This window comes from Microcebus murinus, chromosome 13 (assembly GCF_040939455.1).
Source record: "Microcebus murinus isolate Inina chromosome 13, M.murinus_Inina_mat1.0, whole genome shotgun sequence".
Lineage (NCBI taxonomy): Eukaryota > Metazoa > Chordata > Mammalia > Primates > Cheirogaleidae > Microcebus > Microcebus murinus.
The window spans coordinates 42,015,463-42,031,939 of NC_134116.1; positions in this window are offsets into that span (position 1 = coordinate 42,015,463).

The window sequence follows — 16,477 nt, forward strand, 5'->3', positions numbered from 1 at the left end:
TACATGAATAAAGAAATTTAAGATTTCTTTTGAAGTTCTTGATACCATCTTATAAAAGCTTTATAAAGGCAATCCCAAAACTCTAAGCTGGAGGATAAAACCAATGTCCAATAAAAGAAAAAAAAATGTTACCCTGCCTCCCACAGCAAGGGTAGCAACAGAGCTTGATCATAGTCTAAGCAATGTAGCAAGATTTCTTTTGAAGTTCCCATGAAAGCTGTATTACTCATGACTTGTAAGAATTAAAGTTGGTTTCAAAAAGCAAATGATGGATGATGTCAAGAATAAAAGTAAGGCAACAATAGGGCAAATTTTTGTTACATTGGTATGCATTGAATGTGTACCCTCTCAAGTGTTATTTTTAGCTCATCATTTGCATTGCTTCCATTTTATATGGTAAATTCTCTAATTACCTTAGTTTACATTAATCTAATACTTTTGTGACTGAAAGGAGTTTTCATTTGACGACAGTGGGAGAGAAAATGTCAATAAATAATTTTTTTCCAGTGAAGCAGTTAACAAACTCATATGTATATATCTGCTAGACTTTTTAAATAGCTGAAGCAGAATTTGTTCCAAATAAGATATAAATATAAACTTATGCTCAAATTATTCTAATAGAGTAGGTTATAGTACCAAGTCTGATCATCCAGACCAATAAAAATTCATGACCAATAATAATTAAACTAGTAACTCAGGAAGTTTCTTCAGTGCTTAAAATTTTGAATATTTGAAAATTCCTATTGAAAATTCTTAAAACCATTTCAAGTATTATGTACTATGTATTCAGACCAATAATTAGGGTTCTATTCATTCCTTTTATAAATATATTTAAGATATGTAAAATTGGATAGATAACTGTTAAAGCAGAGGTCCTCAAACTACAGCCCGGGGGCCACATGCGGCCCTGCCGAGGACATTTATCTAGCCGGCCAAGTGCTTTTGCCGCTGCTGCCTGTCCTGCTTAGCAGCAGACTCATACGGGGCCCATAGTGCACATGTGTGGAATGTGCGCCGCACTATCCAATGGCCCTCCAACTGTCTGAGGGACAGTGAACTGGCCCCCAGTATAAAAAGTTTGAGGACCCCTGTGTTAAAGGATATAAAATTCTATATAAAACTTCATAAACACTAGCAGTCCTAATTTCTGATAATGAGTAGAAGGTTTGTCTTTAAAGTTATATATTAGAAACAATTTTCTGCTAATGCTTTTGTATAATTTTGTCATTTGTCAGAAAAATGTCAGTTCAATCAACAGTGAACACTTAAGTATAGATCACAGTTACATAAGGACAATTTATCTTGTTCTAAACTAAATCTAATTTACTTCGAAGCCTAAGAATTAAATATCTAATCATATACCAAGACATATACTCAGTTCTATATTGTGATGATTAAGTATTTACTTTTAATATGTGAATTTTTATTGTCCTTAGAAGCTAAGCAACAATTTTGCCTGTTCACCTTTCTCCCAGCCTCACATAGGTCCTCATTGGGGCTGCTTCCTACTTTCCAACACTCTCTGGGATGATTTACAAATGCTTTATCATTTAATCCGCTTAAAACTCCACCCAGGTCTAGATTGCTTTTACACGTTTTCAGATGAGAAAACTGAGCTTTAGTAAGGTGAATTAATTCACTTAAAACCTTGTAGTTAGTACCTGCTGAAGATAGAATGTTTATCCTTGTCTATTTAATTTTGGAACCATGATCTCAACTACAAACTATTGTGGCTAAGAGGTCTCAAAACTCCCCCAGCTTCTAGGAGGAGCACACTGAATTTAAGATGGAGAATGTATCAGAAAGCTCAATATAATGTTTTGGAATTTAACATTTTATCACACTACTGCTGCCTCTTTTCCAGTACATGTGTCTAATGCTGTGAGCCTCCCTGTGTTGACTAAACTCCTGCCCTTTTCCTGGAGCTGTCATCTGATCAGGCAAACACACTGAGCATCAGTGTCCATCCAGGTCTGCCCTCTGCCCAGTTTTGCACTCTTCCTTCTCCCTACAGTCATTGGTGCTCTGCTTTCTGCTTTCTGCTGATTGAATGCCCATATATTTACTATCTGAATTCAAGTATTTCCTGATGCCCCAAAATGCAAATCATTTTCTCAGCTACTTGTTAAGACACCCTGTTGCCTTACAGGAAGTATATCTGTTGCCTTTTGGCCTTTACTGCCTGACTCTTTGCTCTTTGGATGCAATTTTCTGCCTTAGGATTGAGGGTTTTTTTGTTTGTTTTGTTTTTTCTATTTTTTGCAGCTTTTAGTTGGCAAGACTTTTTAATGGACTCTGAGAAAGCTTCAGATCCCTCCACCATAATCTGAAAAACCTTAAGATTCCTAAACTTTCTTAGCAAAGGTGCGAAGTCATCCAGCACATTCAATGAGGCTGGCCATTTGTGAAAGTACCACATATCTGTAAAAAGACATATCACAACTTCTAAAACCAAAGTGGTTCTCGGTGCTCACATATTGAACAGACCAGGAAAAAAAGAAAAAAAAAAGTTTTGTTTGTTCCTTTTAGCAGAAATTATGAAACTTGAAACTTCCTCACAAGGAGAGGCCTGTCTTAGTTGAAAATCTTTTTTGCAAAGTCAAAGTATGGAGAATAGCAAATCTTGAGAGGGCCTGGACCTGTTGTGCATGAGCAAAAGGAAGATTTATTTTGTTGCATCAGAGAAAAGGCAGAAAGAATAAAAGACAGGACTCAGAGCTACAGGATAGCAGGATGTTGACAATGATGTGAACTCCTTCCTTATAACATCTAAATCTTCAATAAATTCCAAAACTCATGGGACATTTAATGGGGCTAGACATTTTTCTAGAAACCACTGAATGCATAAATGCTGAATCCAGGTCAATGTGAAAGCAACCTGACCTAGCAAATGAGAATATTGAAGAAGAAACTAGCTGGCCATGAGGAAACAGCTTCCATGAAATCACACAAATTATGGAGTGAGATCTGGACTCTCATAAGTTGTGAATTTGGGGATTGTGCCAAACTTTCCATAATCTCCATGTGGCTGAGAGTCCCCAGCTAACTCTGAATTACATACAGGGGGATAGGTTATTTCCAGATATCAGACACAGTTAGAAAAGGCTACCATACCTCTGAAAAGTAATGTGTAAATGCATTTTGTTGTTGAATTATTTACAAATAGTCTGGTTTGTATATCAGAGAATAGGTCCTATAAATGCTAGGAATAGATGTATGCACGCATTGCCCACACCAAAAATAAGTGGGAAAAAATGTCTTTCTGTTCACACAGAATAGGCAAGTACCTATGTGGTCAGGCTTGATTTTGGAAAAAATAAGAAAAATCCAGAAAAACAAATCAAACCTAAAGAAAATTTTAAAAAGCACTACGGCACAAATAGAACATGTAAAACTCTCGAGTAATCTACAGGTTCAAATAGAACATGTAAAACTCTTGTAAAATTCTTGTGTAGTGATTATTAAATGCCAGGTGCTATTTTAATGTTAACTCATTTAATCTTATCAATAATCTAAGTCAAGCATTATCTTTCATATGAGGCAAGTAGGGGATGGGGAGATGAAAACCTTGTTAAATTTCGGTAAGTGACAAAGCCAAGATTTGAACCCCAGTCATCTGGCTCTGGAGTTCTTGCTCTCAACCACTGGGTATAAGACTTTGGAAAAGTAAAGTCTCATATGTGACTTATATGTAAAATAAGTTTTATTAGTACTTTATAAACATGGCAGTTTTGAGATGAGTGTGGAATCATACATAACATGTATGTGAATTATTTAGCTGAGGCAGAAAATGGAGGTAGGTGCTTCCTGGAAGGGGGAGCAGCAAAAGACAGTAGAACTTTAAAATTTTATTCTGCTGCTGCACTGCTTTCTTTATTTGTGTATTTATAAATCTCAGTATCTATATAGAATGATTACCATGAAAAAAATAAAAGAAATGTTTTATTTCTATTTCAATGAACATTGCTAAAATAGTCCCAAACTCTATTTTACTATTAAAAAACTGGTCAAGAAATGAAGACCTAAGATAATTTAGAAAGAGAAGAGCAAACTAGTTGGGCAGAAGCACTCTAAGAAAAAGAAGTTATTGATAGCAATTTTACTATTCAAATAGGATCACAATCTAATTGGCTTATTTTTAAAATTAATAGTACATGCTGTTTCTTTAAGTGTTCTGAGTTTATATATCACATTAAAACATTTTACTATAATTTGAAATTCTGCTGCCTGTGTTTCACTTGGGAAGTAAACATGTTCTCCTTTGTTTATAACATATTTAAGTTACTCTCAGATAACTTTTCCTAATTGGAGAAGTTATTTTAACAGTTGTTTGTAAAATAAACTCAATTATTCGTGTATACTAACCAGTGAAACTAATTGACGATCTTTCTGTCACAGTTGATTTCAAACATCTCTGTAATGAATCCTGTGGATAATTAAATGCATAAATCCTCAGTAAAATCAAAGTAACTGCATTTATAAGACAAATATTAGGTAATTCTGTTTAGATGCAGTCAGGAAGAGGCAATAGACAAATTACTGAATAAACGGTCAAAAACAACAAATCCAGAGAAGTAATTAAAAACAAAAAAATCAGCATTTCATCTAATTTCTTGTTTTAGTATGCTTACAATTATAAATTAATATTTAGCTATAAAATAAAAAATATAATATTCAAATGACCTAATTTATGAAAATGAAAGAGGAAATATTAAATGAACATTAAATTGGGAAATATTTAAAAACATAATGGGGGCTAGATTATACATATATATACATATACATCTAATTTTTTTATTTGTATATAGGAGAGACTAAATCTTTTTTCTTACCCTATTTTATGTATATAGGAGAAACTAAGTCTTTTTTCTTACCCTATTTTAAAAACATTTGATCATAACTAATATACATAACTTCCTAAATAAGAAGAGATAGGAAAACAATGAAGAGCAAATGAACATCATAATTTATACCTTTTTAAGGATAGACTATGACAGTTCCATACAATAGCAACACTGATTGCGACCTGCAGAACGTAGTACTGGCCTTCTCCTGTTACACCCAACCAGATAAATAGGCTACTTGGGTAATTTCTGCTTACCAACCATAAATTCTTGTCTAATCATAAATATTTGCTCATTGATATCTACTGTTTTTCTAATCACTCAGATAGTTTCTATAAATAACAAAAATGATTTTGGTAAACAATCTCAGGATACTAACTTTGAAGATTTTAATATGCCAGGATAAGCAGAAATTAGTCTTCTTTCTCACTTTGCAAAATTGATGATTTCCCCATTTGAAATAATCTTTCCTGTTCTAGTTTTTTCACATTCTTGGCAAATTTGGTGTTTTGTTAAATAAACTAATAATGCGCTTATCCTTTTGCTTGCACTACTTTGATTTCAGTTTTGCCCTTTGTTAGCACGGTCCTCCTGACTGCTCTGTAGATGTCCCTTTTTCTTCTATGCTTTGAGTTTTCATAGATCCTGCTTAATCTTAACCACAAAATACTTCCAACTTAAACTCACTCAAAAGCAATCAAGTGATTCATTTATCTTGGTCTCTATTTGTGCATTTTCCCAGATTCTTATGTCTGTCATGAACTGTGAATTTTTTTAAATGAAAAATATTGAGGTGGGGAAAGCCTAATTTGTTCAATTTAGATATCATCTTCCTACTTAACTGAATCCCTCACAAATAACTAACTCATGGATCCAAAGATAACTGGTATATGGGCTAACCTTAGGTCTGATTAGTCATACAAGAAGGCTTTCTAAAAGCTGTGTGGTTCATAAGAGAGCTAAAAGCAAAGCTGTTTCCCACAAAAGAGGTGGATGCCATGATTGGTTTGTTTAGTGTGAGCCATTTACAGGCAGTCTTCATGAGAACCTTACCTCCTACTCACTTTGGAACCTACTGCAATCTGATATCCATCCCCACCATTTGACTTCCCTTTTGGAGATCACCAAACATGGCCAATTGACAGATTATTCAAAGTCTTTGTCAGCCTTCTCCTTGTCTGATCTATATGTAGCATTGATCCTATGACAGAACTTCCTTCTTGAAGATCTTTCTGAGAATTTTTTGGTAAATGTCAAAGAGCATGGAATAAATACAAGATAATAAAATTTGTATTTTAAGATATAACTTTGGCACAAATACTCTGAGGGGGAAGTATTGATGAAAAGATAAAAGATAAAAAGCTATTGAGAAAAATGTTACCTCCTACCAAACTTTAGAAGAATATTAAAGTCCTTCACTCCTGTGGAAAAATAAGATAAACATGGAATAAATAAAAATATTTGCTTTCCTTTGGGGTAAGCAAAGAATTATGGTTGCAACAAAGACTTTATGTACTGAAATTCAGAAAGAAAGGACATTTCATAGGTAAGCATACAGCCATGGCAGTTTCCATCCCTGGGAGTAGGTATATAATGTAGTTTTGAGCTGAAAAAGGGTGGCCTTGTAATAAGTGGTGACTTTCTAGAAAGGAGCAGAAACTGGCCTTATCTTAATGACTGTGTAGATTGACAAGATGGAATTAATAGGAAAATGTCCAAATTCAAAACAAATTGCTTGCCTCACAATTGACCTTTCCACACCATGCCACTGATTTTGTCAAGAAAGCAGCTGAAAAGCAGAGAGAAATCATACAATCACACACATCATGGCAATGTTTGGAATCTGGGTCCCTAATGGAATTGCATATAAATAGGAACTAGTAAACTAAAAACATCTGAATCTAAAGGCCAGGTCAAATACTGACATGATCAAAAAGGCAGTAGCGGCAGCAGCAATAAAGTGGATTGAAGTTGGAGTAATCACAGTTGTGCTCAATCTAATTAAAACCATAGCTCAACTCAAGCTCACTTGAACTTAAGACCTTAAGAATCTGAATGATCAGTTTCTCACCCCCTAATGACCAGACTGAGGGAAAGGCTCAGATTCTTTACAGGGAAACAACAACAAAAAGACAAAGTGTTTTCCACTGTGTTCTGAATACACTAATAAATTATAAGACTTGAAGGAAGGAGAAAAATGTGATCCATTAGCAAGAAAAATCACAGTTAATAAAAACAGACATATAGACAAACCAGTGATTGAGATAGCAGGTTTATTAGTTTGCTACAGCTGCCATAACAAAACACCATAGACTCAGATGCTTATACTATGTGTATGTGCCTCTGCCTCATTTGGTTTCTGGTGAAGTCTTTTATCTTGACATCCAGATGTTTAAGACTTATTGTTCTTTTCTTACATGGACTTTTCTCAGTCTGAGTGCACAGAGAGAGAAAGAGAAAAAGAGAGAGAGAGGAGAGTGCACAAGCACAAACACTCGGGTGTCTCCTCTTCTAAGGACACTAATCTTATTGGATTAGGGCCGCACCTTTATTACCTCATTTAACATTAATCATTTCCTTAGAGGCCCATTTCCAAAGATAGCCACATTAAAGGTTAGGGCTTCAATATATGAATTTCGGAGGGACCCCAAACTTTTAGTCTTTAACAGCAGAAAAGGATTTCAAAACAACTATAATAATGTTAAATATTTACATATTTAAAGAGAGAAGATATGATCTATACAAGAAAGAAATGGAACATCTAAAGAAAAAAATTAAACAAAATACTATTTCTGAAATAATAAATTCATTGGAGGGTATTAATAGCATATTCTGCCTAAGTGGGAAAACATAGAATTTGATGGTTGCTCAATAGAAGTTTTCCAAATCGAAGCACAGAGAGATACATCAATGTGCATACCATTGTGAGAAAATATCAATGGTAATGAGAGTCCCAGAGGAGAAAAGAAAAATATAATAATAGAAAAAATATGTGAGAAAAGAAATGGTGATTTTTTCCAAATTTGATTTAAAACATCAGCTAGTGATTCCAGGAACTTAAAACACCAGCACCCACAGAAGCAGCAGCTGCAACAAAAACAAAACCATGAAAGATAAATACAGAGAAAACCACATGAAGTCTTATCTCAGTCAATATATGAAATGTTAAAGTTAAAGAGAATTCTAAACGCAGAGGAGAAAATGACACATTGATCATAATGAAATTAAATTATAGATCTATAAAGAAAGATATTTGGAAAATTTACACAATCTTGAAAATTAATATAGATTTTAACAATTCTATAATAAATGACAAGATGAAAATATTTTTAACTGGGTAATAAGGAAAATACCACATGATAAAATTTGTGGAAGATTATTAAATCTACATCCTTATATTGCAGGAAGAAAAATTTAAAAGCAATGATCTAAACACCCACCTTAAGAAACTAGAGAAAGTAGAATAAATTGAATACAATGTAAGTAAAATAAATAAAATAATAAAAGTAAAATGAAAATTGATAAAACTAAAAGCAGACAAAAAAAGTGTTACAGTCATGAGCTGGTCCTTAAAACCACTAATAAAATTGTAAATTACAAGAAAGGCTACTTAAACAAAATAGTGACTCAAATTATAAATATTAAGAATGTATAACGTGGTATCATTGCATATCATATAGACATTAAAATTATAATTCAGGAATTTTACAACAACTTGAATCAATAAATTAGCAACATAGATGTAAAGAATTAATTACATTAAAATATTATTGATGTGAAATAAACAGTAAGATTTTATGGCGAGGTCTCATGGTCTTCTGGTTCTGCAAAAATATAAAACAGAGCTGTGTAAATAAATCAGTTGGAAAATCAGGTCAAGACTATAGATCTAATGCCAACTCATAAATTGTGCCTCTCATCTTACTTTTTTTCCTCTGTGCTATGGAGATTTGTTTTAACTTACAAACAATATTTTTTTCAGTCATAGAAGTTTTGTTTAGAAAAGCCCTGATAATGTAGTAGGTATGCAACTGGTTCCTTATATTCAGCCAATTTTTATAGTATTCCTGTTGTGATATTTATCCTTTAATTTAAAAAGTTATCTAATTGTTTCAATTAATGATTAAGACTGTCAAGGAAAGCCTTTGGTAACCTATGTGGCAATCAAGAAGTTTAATCTCACTGAATATTACTGCCTTATCCAGTACATTCTGAATCATGGGCCCTTCTTCAATCTAATTGCTGCTTTTAGTAATTGGCAAATTCTTTTAATTGTATGAGAACCAAGGGAAGCTTTACTCCATCTGATGTTTTGTCCTCCTCAGTCAAAAAATGCAAATGAGTTGTAGAAGTCTAGCCTCTTTCTGGTCTGAAACATCCCATAAGCCAATACAGGATCTACATGCTGAATCAGTACTGTGAATATATAAGACTTTTCTGAGTAGTTAGGAAAACAGAAGAGTTTTGTGTATAAGGAGGTACATCATAGGAGGTCCAAGACTGAAGTTCTAATTGTTAGATATTCCCTTATTAAGAAAAAAAAAAAAAAGACAGAAAGGAAGAGAGAGAAAGAAACAAGTATTTTCCACAAGTATTTGGAATGGTCAAGTATTTTCCAATGGCCATTTCCTCAATGCCACACCAAATTTTCCTTTTTTCACCTTTGGGGCATTTCTCATATACAATTTACTTTCCTAGGCTTTAAGTATGAGAGCTCACCAGTTATAAATCAAGTTATCTGAGAATGTGTGTTAGCCTCCTACTTGATAAACATAACTTCATTATAACCTTGTCAGTGGGTATGTGTGCGAAGCAGGTTTTTGTTGTGACTGAAATTTGGCAAAATATCAAAGGTGATTTTATGTGTGATGTTTGTTTATGGGCTGGGTTGATACATTTAGATGAGTAATCAAATGAAGACCAGCATAATTCTTGCATTATTATATATTTATTCCTTAAAATTTTACTTGCTTTTTTCCCAGCAAAATCATTAATTATGTTATTTTAATAAAGATTTTCACATAATGTATGTTCTATTGACAGAAATGCCAAATTAGATAAACTATTCTGATTTGTTGAATTTGGAGAGATTTCGCTCTGCTGAAGCAGTAGGATTTAAATTGTCAATACCATTTTTTAAAGCAATATTTACATTGAGAAATGAATCACAAGTTTAACATATGTTCAAACGTTGTAATCAGGTAGCTGAAGATTATTTCAAATTACAATTTATAAAACATTTACTATTATTATATAATTGTGGTATATTTTATTATTACTTTTAATCCATTTAAAACAATACCTAGACCACAAACTATGTTAAATGTGTACTTATTTCAAGTTTTTTGATGCTGGGATATTATAAACAATACCTAAAAGAACAAAATATTGCTCAATTTGTTCAAATCTCTTACCAATGAGAATAATAATTTTACCTACAATGTCCAGTGATATAATATATAGAAATTACTTTGAGAAATATTAGTACATGTGCCCTTTATAGTCAAGCAAATGTTTTTTGCTTTCTTATTTTTCTTTTCTTTTTTTTTTAATTGAAATAATATTTTGGCTCCATTATTTCTTTTATTTTAAAAAAATCAATTTTCTCAAAAATGTTTATAAAATAATAATAATTTTGAAAGTGAAATAGCAGAGTTAGATATTTGAGTGTTTTGTAAAATTGTCTAACATTAATAGCAAGCAACTATTCATAACCACATAAACTATAGATAATAAAGATCAAAATTAATTTTATCTATGTCAAAGGCTACAATTTATTATTCATTTTAAGATCTCTTTTTCTGCTTACATTTAATGCATCATGCATTTCCTGTAAATCAAATTGAATTATCTTAACAGTGTCCTGTTGACATTAATATTGTATCTCTGAGAATGGTTATCAGGTCAAATGTTATGTGTTACATGTTTTTCATTTCATATGAAATTTCACATCTCCTTCCCTATTTTATATAAAATAAAAAAAGTATTTATACTCCAAGAATTCCAAAAATATGAACCAGCAATTTGGAAACAGGAGTTCCTCTACAAAGACCATTGTGCCTAAAAATGTATTTTCTTGCTCAGAGATAATCTTATGAGAAAATGTTTGACTTTTTCTCAGAAATGGGTAGGGTCTTTTCAAAATTGAAATTGGTTTTAGAAACTAGTTGACGTGTTTTGCAGTTCAAGTACGAAATGGAATGAAATAACTCCATTCTCATACTATTAATATATTGCAATTACCTAGTAAGCAGTCTCGAGAAGAAATAAAAATAGTAGAAACTCACAAAATATATGTACATATGAAATACCATGGAGTACTATTCAGCTATAAAAAACAACGGTGATATAGCATCTCTTGTATTTTCCTGGATAGAGCTGGAACCCATTCTATTAAGTGAAGTATCCCAAGAATGGAAAAATAAGCACCACATGTACTTACCAACAAATTGGTATTAACTGCTCAACACCTAAGTACACATATAGAAATAACATTTTTCCGGTGTCAGGCAGGTGGGGCGGGAAGGGGACGGGCATATACATACATAAAGAGTGTGATGTGCACCATCTGGGGGATGGACACGCTTGAAGCTCTGACTCGAGGGGGGAGGGGGACAAGGGCAATATACCTAATCTTAACATATGTACCCCCATAAAGTGCTGGAAAAAATAGATAAATAAATAAATAAAAAGAAATATTCTAGTTGCGAATGAATTTTTTTTTCAGTTGGTTACACTATCTATGAATGCATCTTACTTGAGCTGTCAGATAAGGCTGAATTATCAATATAAATGTTTATGTTTGATGATTCATCACATTAAACATTAGGAATAGACACAAAATTTTAATTTCTGTACATATTTTATATTTTTGAGATAATATAAACATGTGCATTCATAAATTTTACCTTTGAATTAATGAAGCAGCTGAATCCAGACACAACACATAAAACATGTCCCATATCTGAATTTAATTCCTTTGGTAATGCTTTTGCAAAAGATTAAAGTTCTATCAAACAATAATTGGCAATCTCAATTTTTAATTGAAAGTTTTGAGATAATTGTAGATTCACATGCAGTTGTGAGAAACAATACAGAAATATTGCTGTAGAATGTGTCCATTTTTCTCCAAGATAACATTTTGAAAAACTGTAACACCACAGCAATGATATTGACAGTGATACAATCCACTTATCTTTTTATGTTTCCAAAGTTCTACCTGTACTCATTTATGTTTGTGTCTGTATTAATTTCCATATAAATTTTATAACTAGTATAGATTGATGTATCCACCACCATAATCAACACCAAAAGAATTCCTTACATTGCTCTTATAACCACACCAACCTCCATTTTTCCCTCTTTATGTTCAGTTTTTAATGTGTGGGAACACCTATTCATGACAAAAAAATGTCAACAAGTTAAAGATAAAGGAGAATTACTTCAAATTGATAAAGTGTACCTATAAAAACCTACAGGTAACGTCATACTTGATGGTAAAGACTAAATCATTTCTCCTTAGGTTCACAAGGCCAGGATGTCTCTGCTCTCACCATCCATATTCAACTTAGTACTGTAAGTTCTAGTCACTGCAATAAAGCAAGAAAAATAAATAAAATTCACAGATATTGATAAGAAAGAAGTAAAACTGTCCCGAAAATTCATAGAGATTGGTAAGAAAGAAATAAAACTATTCCTATTTTTTGGTCTTCATATAAAATCCCAAGGAATTTACAAAAATTTCTCATAACTAATATGTGAGATAAAAATTGTAGCATACAATATCATCACACACAAACAAATCAATTACATTTCTATATATCGATAATAAGGACAACAAAATTAAAACAAAAGACCATTTAGACTCACTCTAATAAAAATTAAATACTTAAGTATACAATTAATAAAACATATGCAAGATTTGTTTGCTGAAAGTTACAAAATGCTGAGGAAATAAATCAAAGATCATATAAATAAATGGAGAGATATGGCATGTTCATGAGTTGGAAGTCTCACTGTAGAAAATATGTTCATTATCCTCAAAGTAATCTATAGGCTTAAAATAATTCCTATCAAAATGTTAGAGTTTTTTTTGCATATACAGACAAGCTTATTCTAATATGTATATAGAACAACTATAATTTTAATAATTGAGAAATCTTATAAAGCAATACAATTGAGCTAAAAATGAATGAATTCATAAAAATCTCAAATGGGGCCTGCAAATACTAATTTTCTTCATATCCTCTTATAACATGAGCATGATTTTAATATAGTTATCACCTTCAGCTGTTTGTAGTATAAAATGAGCACATTTTGCCTGTTATAGTTAGCACAGTTTACTGTTTATAGCACAACATGAGAGTAATTTTTTCTGCTATAGTTATCGTAGTAAGTCATTAACAAAAATCACATATGAGAATTTTATGAGGTGTCCAGTTTTATACTATGGATTTAGGTAGCATTGTGAAAAATTCTACTAGAATCTCAAAGATATATCAGTGGACCAGTGAAGATAATTACGTTATTTATTCACACCACGTTAAAATTTTTAGAAATAGTAATATAAATTATTTTAAAGGGAAGTACATTGTTTAAAAGTCTGTGGTTGTAATTTTTAAAAAATTGCCTTTCGCATGTATCTTAGAACAAAAGAAGCATTGGATTTATGAAAAACATTAAATAAACTGAAATGAAGTCCATATTTTCTACATGCAATAAAAATTGCTAGCACCTGGAATGCTACAGTCAAATAAGTATTTTGAAAATTATATTAATAATATTTATAAATCATCTAAAACAGTTCCTTGTACATATAAGTATCTATTATGCTGATAAAGATAAATGTTGTGAGAGCCCTAACCTGTGTAATCAGTAGAAGTGGGTTCAAATCCTGACTCTACCATTTAGTTGTGTGCCCTTGAACGAGTTGCTTGAACTCTTTGAACATCATTGTATCATCTTAAATTGAGGATAGCAACATCTAATCTATTTTGTAGGAAATGAATGATGTAATATTTTAAACAGTACAATGGCAGGTGCATAATAAATGAATCATGACCAGTAGATATTAGTATTATACACATTATGATATGACAACAATATTTATTTAGTTAATTATTTTTAATTAACTATTTCGTACATTCAATTAGTGTTATTATCCTTAGTTATAAACGTGGATTGAGTTAGTTTGCCCAGAGGTAAACTCAAACTAAACTAAAGCTGATATATATATAGATAAAGCTGATGGCTTTTATAATTTTATTAGAGACTTGAAGTCAAGTGTCTACAAAATGAGAGAAGGTAGCTGCAGAGCTTTCTCAGGAATGATTTAAGTCAAAAGAGCATTAGACTAAGACTCATGAAACATGAGTTCTTAATCTCAGCCGTCTGCATAAGTGTTGTTTCTTTTCACTTCATCATTCTGGATCTCAGTTTTAGCATCTGAAAAAAATATCTGGATGTTACCAGTTTTACCAATTCACAGGGTTGTGGAGATGATCAAAAGAGATAATGAATCTTTGTGAATTTCAAATATCATGAAGTACTGTATTATAATGAGTGAGACATGCTGAGTAATTATATTAACAAACGTAATAGCCAACACACCAAATGCCTAAACAACCCTGATAGGAAGTGCAGTTATAAGTGCATCTGGTGGCCAGATGAGGCCAGCAATAAGAGCATTAAGCATTAAACCTAGGTAAAGCATTTTTTTTTTCTTTTAGTAGGAAGATCAGAAACAGAATAACTATTTAAACCTGCTGGTAAAACTTTGGTAAGGAGCAAATAAACAATAATTTGTATGGGGAAAGATACTGTCATGATTAAAAGTCCAGGTCCCTCTTGTGGTAATATGTAAAAGGTCATCAAGCTTAGCGGTGTAGGCATTCTGAGTACAGACACCAGATGCCAAAATACCTGTCTTTTTGCTTTTTGGAGTGAAATAGCCAGAAACATCAAGGTGTTGATGTTGATGAGAGAGAGAGAGAGAGATAGACACACAGAGAGAGATTCATATATATATATATATATATATATATATATATATATGTTTGTGCATATATATTTTCTTTCCTTACACAGATTGAAACATACACATATATTTTTTTCCTGTAAAGTGATTATTGTAAATTAAATTATCAGATATTTAACTTTCTTAACAAGCAGCCACTAACAGTGTTGGTAAAAAAGTGTTACAAATATGCTATATTACTCTAATAGAGTTTTCTACTCCCTTATCCCACTAATCTCAAAAGACAGCTTTTAAAAAAGAGGGTGGGGGGGTGGAGCAAGATGGCAGACGAATAACACCGTCAGACAGAGTGTCTCTGCAGAAAAGACAGATTCCAGCAGAAATTAGAGGAAAGAAGCAAGAAGACGAGCATACAGTGGACGAGGGCCAGAAGGAGGGGTACCTGAGACCCCAGGAGACTCCACGGGAGGAGGCTGCGGAGGAGAACTGGAGGCTGAGACCACCGGAGCAGCCCGGAGACCAGTGGCAAGGGTAGGTGGATTTGCTGTTTCCCCTCCCCTGCATTTGGGACTGCTGGTGGGCTCCCCAGCGGGTGGAGAGACCTGCGGACACCAGCCCAGAGACTACTGCCGCCAGCCAGCGGTGAGCCTGTAGCAGACGTGGCACCAGGTTCCCAACTTCCTCCGGGCACCTCCGTGTGCACGGACCCGAGCCTCGCGGCAGGCGCCATATTGCTTCCTCCTCCCCTCCGCCGACCCTACCCACGGCTGCCCAGAGAGACAATACAGCCACCAGACAGAGGCACCTCCAGGGAATGGGACCTTCCCTTTTGGGACCCTACAGCTGACTCAGGGGAACTCAGACTGTGAGCTCCCTACCCGCCCGCCCTCCCAGGTGCTGCTGGCACGGTTTTCCCAGGAGAACAGTGCCAACTCAGAGGCTGAAAGACATAGAACCAGCTTGGGCTCCCTGTGGGTGAATTGGGACCAGAAATCCTCTCCCTGGTGGGGATACAGTTTGAACTCTGGGACCCAGAGGTCGGACCTGCAGACCAGATCCCCTGCACCGAGGGCTAGCATTGCCCGGGGCACAGAAGGGTTATACATGAACAGCCTACTGAGGTGTGTGTGCCTCCAGGGGTGGATCACCATCCTAGAGGGCAACCCTCCTCCCAGGAGGAGGCCGTGCGCCGAACCCAGGTGGCGTTCCTGTGCAGGGAACCTCCCCGCCGGCATCACAGTCCGGGGAGGCCTGGTGGCTTGTGGTCTGGCCTGCTGGCAGAGGCCCAGGAGTAGCTGCGGAGTTGGGGAGGGTGGAAAGAAGCGAGGCCTGCTCCAGAATGCGGGTCTCAGACAGCCCCACCCCCACACCCAGACTTTCTGGCTGAGCGGGACCATTCCAGCCCCGCCCTGACAGCTTTCCCTGGAAGCAGAGAACAAAACTTTGACCCCTGCTAACAGCCTGAGGGCAGGCTTACCCAACCCAGCTCCGCCCAGAACAAGAGCTGTTAACAGGACACAAAATCAACAGCGTAGCCTGTTACTTCAAGCAAACGCCACCTACTGACAGGGACAGCATCTTGCACAGCCTTTCCACAGCACCCACTGACTCAGTATACAGGGAGTGGTCCAATTTCACCCACAGACACCACCTAACG